The following is a 16,944-nucleotide window of genomic DNA, read 5'->3' as shown; positions in this document are numbered from 1 at the left end:
TCTAAACAATGAGGTGTAATTCAGCTATAAAAATGAATAAAATTCTGTTACATGTCACTAATATAGATAAAACTTGAAAACATGTTAAGTGAAAGGACACAATCACAGAAGGCCACATGTTTGACTGAATTTACATAAACTATCCAATCTAGGCAAGTCTATGGAGACAAAAAGTAGATCAGTGGTTGCCAGGGGCTGAGGAGAATAGGTTACAGGTAGTGACTTCTAATGGGTATGGAGTTTGTTTTCAGGTGATAAAGATGTTCTGGAATTAGATAATAGTGATCAAGTCACAAATTTATAGATCTACAAAAAACCATTAAATTGTACTTTGAAGGTGGTGAATTTTATAGTGTGTGCATTATACCTAAATGGTTATTTTGAAAATTCTGAAAGGGGAAAATGTCAAACAATAATTCTATGTAGCAAGTATACCTTTCAAAAGTGAAAGTGAAATAAAGACATTCCCAAACAAACAAAGATAACTTGTTGCCAGCAGACCTGGCTTATAAGAAATACTAAAGTAAATTCTTAAGGATAAAAGAAAAGGGCAGCAGATATAAGTGAAATACAGTAAGAAATGAAGCTACTAGAAATGGTAAATATGTAGGTTGTAATAAAGGACTTCATATATTTTTCTTCTTTTAAACTTAAAAAATAAAAAAGTCAATACTTGTGACACTTATATTATTGGGTTTATAACATACTCTATGTAGACGTAATAATAGATTTGACAATAATAACCTAAAGTTGGGAGAGGATGTATAATTTAGAGCAAAGTCTATTTTTTTACCAGAATTCAGTTGTTATTATTATTATTAAGTGTTATTATTCTGAAATAGATATTGATATGTTAAGATGCATACTATAATCCCTAGAGCAAATAGTAAGCAAATGAGTGAAAATAATATAGTAAAAGCATCAACAGAGAAATTAACTGATATACTAAAAAATATTTGCTTAATATAAAGAATGCAGAAAAGTAACAAAACAATAACAACAAAAGAAAAACACAAAATAAAATGGCAGACATGAATCCAACCATATCAATAATTACATTAAATTTGAATAATCACACTACATAGAAGATAAAGGTTGTAAAATGGGATAAGTAGCAAGATCCAACTATATGCTGTTTATAAAAAACACACATTCAATTCAAAGACATAAATAGGTTTAAAGTAAAATAAAAAAAATGATACATCACACAAACTAACCACAAGAGAACTGGAGTGGCTGTATTAATATAAAAATAATTTATTTTAAGGTGACATATATTACTAAAGGCAAAGGAGAGCATTCCATGATGATAAAAGAGTCAACATATCAATTAGATAGATGATAGATATATAGATGCCTAACAACAGAATCCCTAAACACATGAAGCAAATATAGACAGAACTCAAAAGAGTAATAGACATTTCAAAGGTAATATTTGTGTATTTCAATATCTTGCCCTCAATAGCTAATAAAACAACTTCGGAAAAACATTCAGCAAGGGTATAGACTTGTACAATTCTACCAACCAATTCAACCTAACTGACACATTTAGGACATGCCAAACAATGACTGCAAAATATATAATCTTTTTAAGTACACAAAAAATATTCTCCAAGATAGATTATAGGGTGGGGTACAAAATAAGTCTCAATACATTTTTTACAAAGGTCATCATACTAAGTGCGTTTTCTGTTCACAACGCAATTTAATTAGAAATAACTAACAGAAAGGTCCCTGGAAAGCCCTCAAGTACGTAGAAACTAAATAGAATAATTCTAAATAAGCCAAATAATAAATTAAATAGAAAATTAGAAATTATTTTAAATTTAATGAAAATGAAAAGACAACATATCACAATTCATGAGATGCAGCTTTATATTTTGTAGTTTTCACTGTGCGAATCCTGAACATTTTTGTGCATTATTCCACTGAAATGGCTATAGTCAATTACATAGACAATACTAAGTATATGTGTGGATATGGGATAACTGGAGTTCACTAACATTGTTGGTGAGAATGTAAAATGATACAGCTACTTTGGAAAACAGTTTGGTAGTTTCTGAAAATGTTAAATATAAGTTTACCAAACAACACAGAAATTCCATTTCCTGGCAATGTACCCAAGAACAATAAAAGTATATGTCCACACAAAGTTTTGTATGTGTATGTTCAAGAAAGTATTATTTACATTAACTAATGCTAATGATGAATCCAAATATTAATCAACTGGTGCATGGATATACAAAATGTGATAAATCTATAAAATCAAATACTATTCAGCAATAAAAAGGAATGAAATACTGATACATGCTCTACATGGATGAATCTCCTAACATTATGCCAAGTGAAACAAGCCAGATACAAATGGCCACATGTTGCATGTTTCCATTTATATGAAATATCCAGAATACACAAATTTACAGATACAGAAAACAGATCAATGGTTGTCTGAAGTTAAGGGTTGGAATAGGAATTAATGACAGCCTAAAAGACATTTTCTTGTGTGATAGAAACGTTATAAAATTGTATTGTAGTGATGATTACCAACTCTATAAATATCCCAAATGTCATTGAGTTGTACAATTGTAATGGAAAATTTTTATAGTTTATAAATCGTACCCTAATAAAACTGTTAAAGCACATATGCAAAAATATTCATCTAAATTCAGTAACTCTACGTAGCATTTTAGTTTTATATATAAATTGCCAGTTGAGAAATTACTTAAAATTCAGTCAATTTCTAAGGAAGTTCAACCATAAAAATAAATAGGCTTCCTGAAAATAAGACTAATTAACTAATTACTCATTTTTGACTCAGGTTTTGTATTGACAAAAACACTGTTTGAAAGATCCATCATCACTGACAAATCGAGTTAACATGAAATTACTTATGATTTCTTTCTGCCACTGTACATATACAATGTGTAGTTACCCTAGATATGCATCCAAAATCTCTTTAAGAATCACAACATGTACCATGTTGTGATTTACAAAGTAAATATAGTAAAAGGAAGAACCCAGATATCACCTACTTCTTTTTACAAATGGCTTCCATTTACTGTGTTCCTGCAGTCTATCTCTGCTATCTGTAGAAAATTTATTCTTAATTGCTTTTTCTAAAATGGACCCTCCATATTAATAAATTCTAATTGCTAATTGCTCCCGCATCAAATCAGCATTTCTAAATTCAAAAGACAATAAAACTTAGATGTAATGAAAAATGTACTACTTAAGTATGTTGATCCTGCATAGAATTTAGAGCTGGCAAAGGGTAAATTGGGATATCAGGAGTGTAGTGGTTTGCTGATAGATATTTAACAACTAGGCCTTAAAAAAAAAATCTGTTTTCTAATTTCTACTGTGTAAATGCTACTACCATGGCCAATTTCAAGATGGTGATGTCAGTCAGCTTGCAAAATTCCTGAACATTTAATATTTGGCTCTTATAAGCTGGAACAAATTAACTCCAACACACTACTTCCAGAGTGTCTTCACTTGCTTTACTAAAACATGAACTGTGTTGATGTGCACCTGTTTTTGGAATCTTTGATTCATTATGCTGTACTGTTTCTCCATTAGCTTTTAAAGCACATATACAAAAATATTCATCTACCATTTCGATTTTATATGTAAAGTGCCAATTGAAAAATTACCTAAAATTCAGCCGATTGCTAAGGAAGTTTAACCATAAAAAGACAATTAAGATTATTGAGGGCACTAAAGGCTTAAGTTCATTGAGGACAAGATTTCATGCAGAAGTTCCCACAGAGAGCACATTGTTCTCTGACCACTTGTATTCCTGATGGATATATTCAAAGAATTCTGGTGAAGCTCCCATGATCAGGATTCCTGTCCCAGCTGCTGGGAAAGATTGGATTCTGAATTGGAAGATGTCTATGAAGAGAAGCCTACAGACTTTGATACATTTCCACAGGAAAATATGAGACTCTTACTTAGTATCATTTAAGGGACACTTAGAGTGGCACCTCCACTTCTAGCTGTGGCTTGGATTTATGTTGTCCAAAATTACCTTCTTTGAATGGTTCTAATTTAGAGTTTACCAATGGGAAAATTTCATTTAAGATTTAGAATTCAGAAGAGAGGGGAAGTTATTATTCTTAGGAGACTGAGGTGATCTCTCACAATAACACTAGACAGGAAAACAGACAATGTGCCAGGTTCACAGGCCTCTCTACTGCCCACTCTTCTTTCTCACTTCCTAGCCCTACTTTGGTGGCTAGATACTCACGACTTCTCAGACTTCCCCCACATGTTCTGGCTTTTCCATCTGCTTCAGTGCTCCAGGCTGCAGCAACTGGTGACTTTCTCTGATCCTCTTCCAAACTTCAGTTGCACTATTCTCACATTTGTGTCAGTCCTCCTTCTTAATTAAACCCCTTATTCTTGTAATACTTACATTATTGCTGTCTTCTGGCTAAATCTAGAGTGATACTGTTTTTAGCACCAATAGCTGTTCGAGGATGTCAAAACTCTAAAAAATGAGGCCATATAGTTTTTTGCTATGATCAGATTTAAAGACATTAATGACCCCACTGGTAATGACAAATGGACACCAGTTGTCTATTCATTGTAGTGACAAATCAGTTACTTAAATTACGATCTGTAATCACTTGAAGTAATGCATGATGGTATTGTTAAGGTTGAGTGGCCAAGTTCCTGGCACATTGGAACATGAGAGTGGGAAAAAAACAATATAAGGTTGTAGAGTCAGGTAGCTATCCCTGTCTGTGCTGGAGAACTTAGAGGAAAGTTGAGCTCATGTCTTACAGGACTTCTGTGCATTCCCAGAAACAATCCCTTATATTTTGTATCTGCAGGTTAAAATTTCTGAAAACTGAACTCAAAATCTAATCTTGCAATTGGTTGAATTATAATACAAATTAAAATTTAAATCCTTGAAGAGTTGCTTTTGTTAAAGTTTGGGTGTTAACAATGAGTCCCTGAAAACTGAGATGGGATATTTGAATAGATTCCAATTGTACTGAGCAATTTTAACCTCCAACTTCTACTAAACCTCCATGGCTTGTAAAACAGTCCTTCCTCTTCTAATGATGATCCATTTTCCTGGAAAAAAACAAAAAACAAAAAACAAAAAAACAAAAAAACCATGTAATGACCTACCCTGAAAGAGATGCCTTGTAGGGTATCTACTTGCACTATTTTTCATTGCTTTTATGACCAATAACTAGATTCGAATCCCAGCAGTTTCTAGAGGAATAGGTACAAAGTCTGACCTGGAAGAAAACACAAAGTTGCAAAATGCTGCCAATTTCTATGAACAAAAACACAGAAAATTTGTCTGGGTATTCAATTGAGATGGAATGAATGTACTGTTCAGTTAGGCTAATTCTACTGATATGAGTGCACTATCAAAAATTCTGGATTTAATGCATTGGCTCAAGTAAGTAGGGGGTGGATTCTAGAATTTCATTTGGTTGGTTGACTAAAACCTTCACTTAAAGATGGCCTACATTAAATTAAGTTGATATGTTGGAACTTCTTCGTTGTACTGCAGAAGAGCAGTAATCAGAGTAATTTGACATTCGGCAGTGGCTAATTGACAGTGGTGTCCCTGTGACTGAAATAAATGATGTGTGCAAGTAAAACCAAACAAAAACAAACAGATCTCTGGGTATGATGATTTGAGCTACAAATATAGTGAGGCATACTTTTTATCCAGTGCCCAGGCTTCAGGTAGTTCCCAAACTCAGCACCCCTTGAATTAAGAAAATTATATATCCTCTTGAAGAAGTGCCCTGTTACACTGCCAAACATTTATACTACAAATATTCCACTCTGAAAGAACTTGCTTCCCCTTACCAGGGTGACTGTGCTTTTGGAAACAAAAGGTATATTCAGAATGTCCAGGAGTTCTCAGGAACTGGCTGTCACTTGATTTGACCCCTGAGGACCCCAAAGCTAGGCTTATGTCCATCTTACAGTTGGTCCATTGTTTACCCAACCAAACTTCTGGTTATTTTCTCAGTTCTAGAATGCATTCTGGTAACAGAACTACTCAGCAATTGGCAGGGTTTCCATATTGGTTCTGCTAGCTATGGAGTGAAAGTTTTATAGTAGGAAAGGCCATGTGGGAAACTGGAAAACAACTTCTTCTTGCCAAAAGAGTAAACAAAAACACTATCACGTTCTTTAAGGGATCTCAGATATAAGTGCCACCAGCAAAAACTTGAAGCCCGCAGAAGTGGTATCTATATTGTCTGCCCACTCAACTAATCAACCTATTTTGCTGTGTAGCACACAGGTTTACTGTCACTGGAGAACAACAGCAAGTTATCATAATCTTCATCATAATCTTCATTAGTTGTGAATCTAATTACAACTATGTTCAAGTTCAAATGTGATTTCTAAACAGGAGCAAATTAACACAGGACATAGTCTCTGGTATGCAGCTATTGATCTGACAGATGACTTTTTCCCTGTGTTTGTTAGAAAGACCACTAAAAATGTTTTTTATTTACTTAGCAGAACAGCAATACACTTTCATTATCAAGCCCTAGGACTAAGTCAACTCTCTAGTGCCCTGCCATAGTTTAATATGCATGGTCTTTGTTAGTATTGCCATTGTTTTAGTTATCTGTTGCTGTGTAACAAACCACCCAAAACTTGACAGTAATTTATTATGTTTCATTGTTCTGTGGCTTGGCTTAGCTCAACTGGGCAGTTCTCAATTGTGGTCTCTCCTGTGGAAGTATGCCATGAAAAGAAAGTGAAAGTTGTAAGACTCTTGATGCAAATGGCAACATGTGCACACCCGAAGAAAAAGAATTGATGGAGGCCATTTATTTTTATTGGAAAAGTGGGTATTTATTTTTTAGTTATATTACTTTTAATTGACAAATCATAATTACGTTACAATAATGAAGTGCAGTGTGATGTTTTGATATCTGTACACAATGTGAGGTAATTAAATCAAGCTAATTAATGTATATATCACCTCACTTGATTCTTTTGTAGTGGTGCATTTGAAATTTACTCTCAGTTATTTTGAAATTTACAGTGAATTATTATTGACTATAGTCACTTTACTGTGCAATAGATGACAAAATTTTATTCCTTCTATCTAGCTATAAACTTGTACCCTTCGACGGGTAACTCCCCATTCCTTCTCTCTCCACCCCATACCCTCTAGTAACAATCATTTTACTCTCTACTTCCATGAATTCAACTTCTTAAAAGATTCCACAGGTAAGTGAGGTTGTAGCTATTTATCTTTCTGTTCCAGGATTATTTCACTTTGTATAATTTCCTCTAGACCCATCCATGTTGTACCAAATAACAAAATTTTATGCTTTGTAAAGGCTGAATAGTATTCCATTGTGTATATATTACCACATTTTCTTTATTGATTCATCCATGATAAACACTTAGTTTGATCCCATATCTTAGCTATTGTAAATAATGCTGCAATAAACATGAGAATGCAGATATCCTTTCCACATATTAATTTCAATTCATCTTGATATGTTCCCAGAATTGGAATTGCTGAATCATATGGTAGTTTTATTTTTGGTCTTTTGAGGAACATTGATACCATTTTCTGTAATGGTTATACTAATTTTATATTCCCATCAACAGTGTGCAAGGGTTTCCTTTTCTCCATGTTCTTGCCAACACTTTTTTTTAAAATAAAACCCATTCTGACAGGTATAAGATAATATCTCATTGTGGTTTTGTGTTTCTTTAATGATTAGTGATGCTGCACATTTTTTCATGAACCTGTTGGCCATTTGTATGTCTTCTTTTGAGACATATCTGTCCAGGTCCTTTGCCCATTATTTAATTGGGTTCTTTCCTTGCTGTTGAATGGCTTGAGTTTTCTATATGTTTTGGATATTCACCCCTTATGAGATGTATGGTTTGCAAATATTTTTTCCAACTCTGTGGGTTGTCTCTTCACTTCCTTAATTTCTTATTTTGCTGTGCATAAGCTTTTTAGTTTGATGTAATCACTGTCTGTTTTTGCCTTTGTTGCCTAAACTTTTGAGGCCATATCCAAAAAATCATTGCCTGGACCAACACTGTAGAACATTTCCCCTATATTTTATTCTAGTAGTTTTATCATTTCAGGTTTTAAGTCTTTAATCCATTGTAAGTGGATCTTTTGTGCATTGTGTAAGATAAAGTTATAATTTCATTACTCTGCATGTAGATAGCCAGTTTTCTCAGCACCATTTACTAAATCAACTCTCCTTTCCCTATTGTGTGTTCTTGGCAACTTTATCAAAAATCAATTGGCCATAAATGCATGGATTTATTTCTAGACTTTCAATCCTATTCCATTTGTCTGTGAGTCTGTTTCTATGCCAGTATCATACTGTTTTGATTACAATTGCATTATAATATATTCTGAAGTCAGTATGATGACTCCAGCCTTGTTCTTTTTGCTCAAGAGTGTTTTGGCTCTTCATGGTCTTTTGTGGTTCCATTAGAACTTAAGGATTTTTTTATTTCTGTGGAAAATGACATTGAAATTTTGGCAGGGATTGCACTGAATCTGTAGATTGCTCTGGGCAATATGGATTTTTTAGCAGTCTTAATTCTTCCAATCCATAAACATGAGATATGTTTCTGTTTGTGTCCTCTTTGATTTCTTTCATTAGTGTTTTATAGTAATATAAAGTTATATAGAGAGAAAGTTATATATATAGAAGCTCTTGCTTCTCTAGTTCTTTTAATTCTGATGTTAGGGTGTCAATTTTAGATCTTTCCTGCTTTCTCTTGTAGGCATTTAGTGCCATAAATTTCCCTCTACACACTGCTTTAAATGTGTCCCAGAGATTCTGGTATGCTGTGTCTTTGTTCTCATTGGTTGCAAAGAACATCTTTATATCTGTCTTCATTTCGTTATATACTCATTAGTCATTGAGGAGCAGGTTGTTCAGTTTCCATGTAGTTGAGTGGTTCTGAGTGCGTTTCTTAATCCTGGAGTTCTAATTTGATTGCACTGTGGTATGAGAGACAGTCTGTTATAATTTCTTTTACATTTGCTGAGGGGTGCTTTACTTCCAACTATGTGGTCTATTTTGGTATAAGTGTGATGTGGTGCTGAGAAGAATGTATATTCTGTTGATTTGGGGTGGAGAGTTCTGTAGATATCTATTAGGTCTGCTTGGTGCAGAGCTGTGTTCAAGTCCTGGATATCCTTGTTAACTTTCTGTCTTGTTGATCTGTCTAATGTTGACAGTGGGGCATTAAAGTCTCCCATTATTATCGTGTGGGAGTCCAAGTCTCTTTGTAGGTCTCTAAGGACTTGCTTTATGAATCTGGGTGCTCCTGTATTGGGTGCATATATATTTAGGATAGTTAGCTCTTCTTGTTGAATTGATACCTTTACCATTATGTAATGGTCTTCTTTGTCTCTTTTGATCTTTGTTGGTTTAAAGTCTGTTTTATCACAGACTAGGATTGCAACCCCTGCTTTTTTTTTTCTGTTTTGTTTTCCATTTGCTTGGTAGATCTTCCTCCATCTGTTTATTTTGAGCCTATGTGTGTCTCTGTGCATGAGATGGGTTTCCTGAATACAGCACACTGATGGGTCTTGACTCTCTATCCAATTTGCCAGTCTGTGTCTTTTAATTGGAGCATTTAGCCCATTTACATTTAAGGTTAATATTGTTATGTGTGAATTTGATCCTGTCATTATGATGTTAGCTGGTTATTTTGCTCATTAGTTGATTCAATTTCTTCCTAGCATCGATGGTCTTTACAATTTGGCATGTTTTTGCAGTGGCTGGTACTGGTTGCTCCTTTCCATGTTTAGTGCTTCCTTCTGGAGCTCTTTTAAGGCAGGCCTGGTGGAGACAAAATCTCTCAGCATTTGCTTGTCTGTAAAGGCTTTTATTTCTCCTTCACTTATGAAGCTTAGTTTGGCTGGATATTAGATTCTGGGTTGAAAGTTCTTTTCTTTAAGAATATTGGATATTGGCCCTCACTCTCTTCTGGCTTGTAGAGTTTCTGCCAAGAGATCCACTGTTAGTCTGATGGGCTTCTGTTTGTGGGTAACCTGACCTTTGTTTCTGACTGCCCTTAACATTTTTTCCTTCATTTCAACCTTGGTGAACCTGACAATTATACGTCTTGGGGTTGCTCTCCTCGAGGAGTACCTTTGTGGCATTCTCTTTATTTTCTGAATTTGAATGTTGGCCTGTCTTGCTAGGTTGGGGAAGTTCTCCTGGATAATACCCTGAATAGTGTTTTCCAACTTGGTTCCATTCTCTCTGTCACTTTCAGGTACACCAATCAAACGTAGATTTGGTCTTTTCACATAGTCCCATATTTCTTGGAAGTTTTGTTCATTTCTTTTTACTCTTTTTTCTCTCAACTTCTCTTCTCACTTCATTTCATTCATTTGATCTTCAATCACTGATACCTTTTCCTCCACTTGATCAAATCTGCTACTGAAGCTTGTGCATGTGTCACGTAATTCTCGTGCCATGGTTTTCAGCTCCATCAGCTCATTTAAGGACTTCTCTACACTGTTTATTCTAGTTAGCCATTCATCTAATCTTTTTTCAAGGTCTTTAGCTTCCTTGTGATGGGCTTGAACATCCTCCCTTAGCTTGGATAAGTTTGTTATTACAGATCTTCTGAAGCCTACTTCTGTCAACTTGTCAAAGTCATTCTCTGTCCAGCTATGTTCCATTGCTGAAGAGGAGCTGCGATCCTTTGGAGGAGAAGAGGCACTCTGATTTTTAGAATTTTCAGCTTTTCTGCTTTGGTTTCTTCCCATCTTTGTGGTCTTATCTACTTTTAGTCTTTGATGATGGTGACCTACATATGGGGTTTTGGTGTGAATGTCCTTTTTGTTGATGTTATTCCTTTCTGTTTGTTTTCCTTCTGACAGTCAGGAATCTCAGCTGCAGGTCTGTTGGAGTTTGCTGGAGGTTCACTCCAGACCCTGTTTGCCTGGGTATCACCAGCCAAGGCTGCAGAACAGCAAATATTGCAGAACAGCAAATGTTACTGCCTGATCCTTCCTCTGGAAGCTTCATCTCAGAGGGGCACCCAGCTCTGTGAGGTGTCAGTCAGCCCCTACTGGGAGGTGTCTTCCAGTTAGGCTACTCGGGGGTCAGGGACCCACTTGAGGAGGCAGTCTGTCTGTTCTCAGATCTCAAACTCCGTGCTGGGAGAACCACTGCTCTCTTCAAAGCTCTCAGACAGGAACGTTTAAGTCTGCAGAAGTTTCTGCTGCCTTTTGTTCAGCTATGCCCTGCCCGAGAGGTGGAGTCTATAGAGGCAGGCAGGCCTCCTTGAGCTGCAGTGGGCTCCACCCAGTTTGAGCTTCCTAGTGGCTTTGTTTACCTAGGCAAGCCTCAGCAATGGTGCATGCCCCTCCCCCAGCCTCACTGCCACCTGGCAGTTCAATCTTGGACTTCTGTGCTAGAAGTGAGCAAGGTTCTGTGGGCGTGGGACCCTCCGAGCCAAGTGTGGGATATAATCTCCTGGTGTGCATTTGCTACGATGGTTGGAAAAGTGCAGTATTAGGGCGGGAGTGTCCTGATTTTCCAGGTACTGTCTGTCATGGCTTCCCTTGGCTTGGAAAGGGAATTCCCCAACCCCTTGCACCTCCCAGATGAAGTGATGCCCCACCCTGCTTCAGCTCACTCTCCATGGGCTGCACCCACCAGTCCCAATGAGATGAAACTGGTACCTCAGTTGGAAATGCAGAAATCACCTGTCTTTTATGTCACTCACACTGGGAGCTGAAGACTCTAAATAGATATTTTGTAAGTCTGCAAATGAGGTTTTGGCATAAACAGTACAGACAGAGAAAACAAATACATATCCAAAGTGTTGATTCCAGTTAGAAGAAATTGGCCTTCCAGGGTAGGAGTGTTCTAATTTAATCAATCTGTCACATGGTTGATTTCCCAGCCTTCTCCTTTTTAGCTTAATGGATTCATGATTAATCTGCTATAGACATTGCAATATATTTGAACTTTTAACAACAAAGCCCCTTGATTTTTCAGGGGAGCGGGGGATGGGCAGGAGAGGGGTCATCCAGCAACCATGCGACAGGTTGATTAAATTAGAACATTCCCCTTATAAAAGGGCAAAAAATGCTACTAATTGGAGTACACTTCTGATATGTATTTGTCTTCCCTGTCCATACTACTTATTCCCAAACCTCATTTGTAGGCTTACAAAATATCTAACTTACATGACATCATGCTTTTCCATACAGCATTGATTCTGACCAAGGAATTCATTTGGTTTGATTTCATTTGCAGTTCTTTACAAATTAGCAAATAAATTTTCAAATTAATCAGAATTTCTAATCATTTCTATCACTTGTATGAGCATTACTTTTACATTGTAAAAATTATTTTATTACCTATTTTTTTTTGAGACAGGGTATCTCTGTGTCACCCAGGATGGACTGCAGGGGTGCCACTGCAGTTCACTGCAGCTTATACCTCTAGGTTCAATCAATCCTCCTGCAACAGGCTCCCGAGTAGCTGGGACTACAGGCATGCACAACACCCAGCTAATTTTTGCATTTTTTTCTAGAGACAGGGTCACCCTATGTTGCTCAGGTTGGTCTCAAACTCCTGGGCAAAAACGATCCTCACAACCTTGGCCTCCCATAGCGCTGGGATCACAGGCTTGAGCCACCACACCTGGCCTGGTTAAGTTTTTATTGATTTGTAAGAACTCTATGTATTGAAGATATTAACAATATTTGTTGCAAGTAATTTTCTTTTTATCACACTGAATATTAGCTGTTGGTGATGTTGCCCAAACCTCACTTTTTCTCTTTGATGCAAATGACTGGCAAAATAGAGTAACTACTTACCTTGTTGTTAACCACCTACTTGAATCCTGGTGTAATTTTCACAATTTGCTTGCTAAGTGTGAAATTAAGCAAGTAAATTAACTTCTCTAACCTCACGCTCCTCAATTGCAAAACTAAATGTTTAAAAGATAACTCTGAGATACTTTCCAACCTTTATAAACTATACAGATATTTACTGTATGTTCAGTTTCCTAGGCACTTTGGAACACCTTTTCAATAGCCTTCATGAAATTAATAATGTATATTCTTCTCTGTAGGGAAGCAGCTCTGATATATTCATTGTATTCTAATAACCATAATTATATCATACTACTCTCTATACTTTTCTAAAATGCTGTAAAATATCACCGCTTAAAAAAGCTGTAAGAATCTTAAAGACTATCCTTCAACATCTCAAACCATCTCATCTGACAAATAAGAGAAGTCTGGCTCAAAAAAATTAAGCAAATCGCTCAGGGCCACCCAATTGTGATAGATTAGAATCTGAGTCCTGTCATGCTTAATGCAGTGTTGTTTTCACTACACACATTGCCTCTACTTTGGAGCTTCGCCATTCTTTTGATTATTATAGTTGCCTTTAATATTTTAATCTTTATGTAGTTATATACAAATTATTATTAAAACATATTTAATGTCTCTTTCTATATGTATTTCCAAAGTACTAGGCAGTGTCAGTTTTATAGACTTGACACAGACCTTTAAGGAACTTAGACTTTGAAAGAAACTGGTCTACTTTTGGCTTATTGATTGACATTTAAGCCTAACTTTCAGAATTCTAATTTCATTCTGTGAGAAAACCCAAGTCAGAATTTATCTTTCTGTTTAGAGAGACTCCTAGACACTTAGGCATGTCATACCTGAATCTAAGAGTGTTAGAATAATTTTGGACAGCTGTGGAAGTGGATATCCATAGTTTGCCAAAGGGATCCTATGCTGCTATATCTGGTCCTATTTAAACTATAGTAACTTATGCAGCTTGCCTGAGTGAATCCAGAGATGGACAAAAAATATGACCCAAAGACAAATGGTGTAAAGGAGCAATTTTGATATGCCTGTCCACTATGTGTCAGGTACTGTGCTGGGAGTTGGGTATACGGAGATGAAATACATATATCCTTTCCACTAAGACAGGAATTACAAATATTACTAAAGCATTAGAAAGCAGAAGCATGCATACAGTTAGGTGAAGTTAATCTATTCAAGACTTCCCATAGGGGTGACACCAAATGAAGTGAGGCTTTTGAAGAAGAAAATAGAAAGAATTTGTGGAGAAGACTGAAGGAGAAGAGCAGCATGTTTAAGACAGTATGGTTGAATGGAGCCCATTTTGGCAAGTAACCACAAAGAAGTGACAGAGATGGGGGCCTAAAAGTATGGAAAATAGAGGGATTATTTTCCTTTTCACTATAATTTTATCTCAGGAAATGAGAGCATCCAATTACATGAATTCAAATTGAACCAGAATGATTAATAGCAGGTTAAAATATTGCCAAGGAACATCTATTTAATTGGTAGACTCTACAGGTAATGGAACTGATCTGTCATCTGTGACTTTCTCTCACTTATTTTAGAATAAAAATTTGCTTTGAGATTTGAGGTTCTCCAAAACCTGTGAAGTGAGGCCAAAATGTACAGTTTGAGCTTCATTAGTTTTTTTTAGACAAGACAATATTTCCTTTGGGAGATCTCTTTATCATAGAAACAATTAACTTAGCATAATAAACAGGACAATAAAAACTCTTCAAATGATTTGAAATAATAAATACTGCAAGATCACCTTTTTGAAGCCTATCTTATTCAAAACAACTTTTCAAAACTGTTGGGTTTAGTCTTCTTCCCAGAACCATAGTGACAGTGCAGTCTGATTTGCGACCAGAGGAAATTGCAATGGCCAACACGGAAGCTAGGAAATGAAACATTATTTAAACTTCAAGAGTTATGAGAAAACATGCATTTTTGGCATCCTATTACTGATATATGGCACTCCACTTATAAAAGTATACAATTTACAAAACCCTCAACAAAAACACATAGATCTATGTATAATTCAACATACATAAAGGTATATAGTGATAAACTGGAAAACACAATATTAGTGCAACAGTTTTTTGTGCATTGTCAATGCAATAAGTTTGTTATCTAGAAATTTTAGGAAACTCTTTCATCCTATACTCATGTTCTTCTTATTCTCTATTGCCCTTTTCAGAACATTATTTTTCCCATCCAAAGGTTTTCTTAAACCTTAAAGTTTATGTTACTTCTGTATATAATCCTCAATGTCTCATTTTTGTTTCATCTGTCAGCTCCTTTTTCTATATAAAGGCTTTACTATTTGACTCAAGATTTTCTTCTCCATCCCCAAGTCTTACCACAATTCCAGTGATTTTAAACTCCCTCTTGATCCATCCAGTACTCTGGCCTCCAAGTTTATTCACTTTTATATTTCCAGGGACTTTTACCTCTTCATTAGACATCTAGAGAAATTTATGGGCTACGCCCTGGACTTATTCATTAACTAGAGCTTTCCAGTTCTACAATCTTCTTCATTTTTTATTACATTTCTGTGCTTCTTTCATTTCACTTACATACTTTAGGTTTTGCACAGGTATCTGCAGTCATTAGACCCGTCTTTCTCTTCTTGTCTTCATTTTCTGTCTTGATTAGTTTGTACTAGTTAGTTCATCATTATACAAATCTCTTATTAATACTCAAATCTCTTGATCAACTATTCTTCTGTAGAGCAAACTCTAAGTAAATGAAAGTATCTGCCTTTTCCAAACCTATGCAGTTAAATACGATGACTACTACTACTACTACACACCCAAGAGCACACACACACAGGTGCTATCACAAGTTAATGATAAACAAGTCTAAACTGGACATTCAAGTATTCCTTGAAATTTTTTATGTTTAACTTTTCAGCTCTCAATATTCTCATTCTTCACTATTTTCAATTTTTCTCTATCTCAAGCCCTAGATCTGACCATTTTTCCCTCACTCTCAGCCAATACCTTTGTCTCCTACTTTCCAGAGAAAACAGAAGTCTATAGATGGGAACATACCCAGCTTCCAATTACTTTATTTTTTCTTAAAAAAAAGAAAAAAAAACAGGATACATGTGCAGAACATGCAGGTTTGTTACATAGGTACACGTGTGCCATGGTGGTTTGCTGCACCTATTGACCCATCCTCTAAGTTCCCTTCCCTCCCTGCTCACACCGCAACAGGCCCTGGTGTGTGCTGTTCCCCTCTCTATGTCCACGTGTTCTCAATGTTCAACTCCCACTTATGAGTGAGAACATGCATTGTTTGGTTTTCTGTTCCTGCATTAGTTTGCTGAGGATGATGGCTTCCAGCTTCATCCATGTCCCTGCAAAGAACATGATCCCATTCCTTTTTATGGCTGCATAGTATTCCATGGTGTATATATACCACATTTTCTTTATCCAGCCTAACACTGATGGGCATTTGGGTTGGTTCCATATCTTTGCTATTGTAAATAATGCTGCAGTAAACAAATGTGTGCATGTGTCTTTATAGTAGAATGATTTATATTCATCTGGGTATATGCCCAGTAATGGGATTGCTGGGTCAAATGCTATTTCTGGTTCTAGATCCTTGAGGAATCGCCACACTGTCTCCTACAATGGTTGAACTAATTTACATTCCCACCAACAGTGTAAAAGTGTTCCTATCTCTCCACAGCCTCACCAGCATCTATTGTTTCTTGACTTTTTAATAATCGCCATTCTGACTGGTGTGAGATAGTATCTCATTGTGGTTTTGACTTGCATTTCTCTGATGGTCAATGATGTTGAGCTTTTTTTCATGTGTGTTGGCTGCGTAAATATCTTCGAGAAGTGTCTGTTCATATCCTTTGACCACTTTTTGATGGGGTTGTTTTTTTCTTGTAAATACGTGTAAGTTCCTTGTAAATTCTGGATATTAGGCCAATTACTTTCAAAGTTAGTTCAATCCATACCCATTCTGTGTTTTACATTAGAATTGCTTGTCTTCCTATCTAAAGTTAATTTTCCCCATCTCTGAATTTTATGCCTCACTGTCTACATACAAATTCAGTTAATTCTACATCTTAAGTGTTTCTC

General features: G+C 35.9%; 1 long non-coding RNA gene across 1 annotated transcript in view; it reads right to left on the bottom strand.

Annotated features, from left to right (window-relative positions):
- LOC134808123 (uncharacterized) overlaps positions 1-16,944 on the bottom strand; it is a 174,239-nt gene that overhangs the window by 134,093 nt on the left and 23,202 nt on the right. The gene's annotated exons all lie outside the window — the stretch shown is intronic.

Source organism: Pan troglodytes, chromosome 1, assembly GCF_028858775.2.
Source record: "Pan troglodytes isolate AG18354 chromosome 1, NHGRI_mPanTro3-v2.0_pri, whole genome shotgun sequence".
In the NCBI taxonomy this organism is placed as follows: domain Eukaryota; kingdom Metazoa; phylum Chordata; class Mammalia; order Primates; family Hominidae; genus Pan; species Pan troglodytes.
This window is presented reverse-complemented; position numbering and strand designations above follow the sequence as displayed.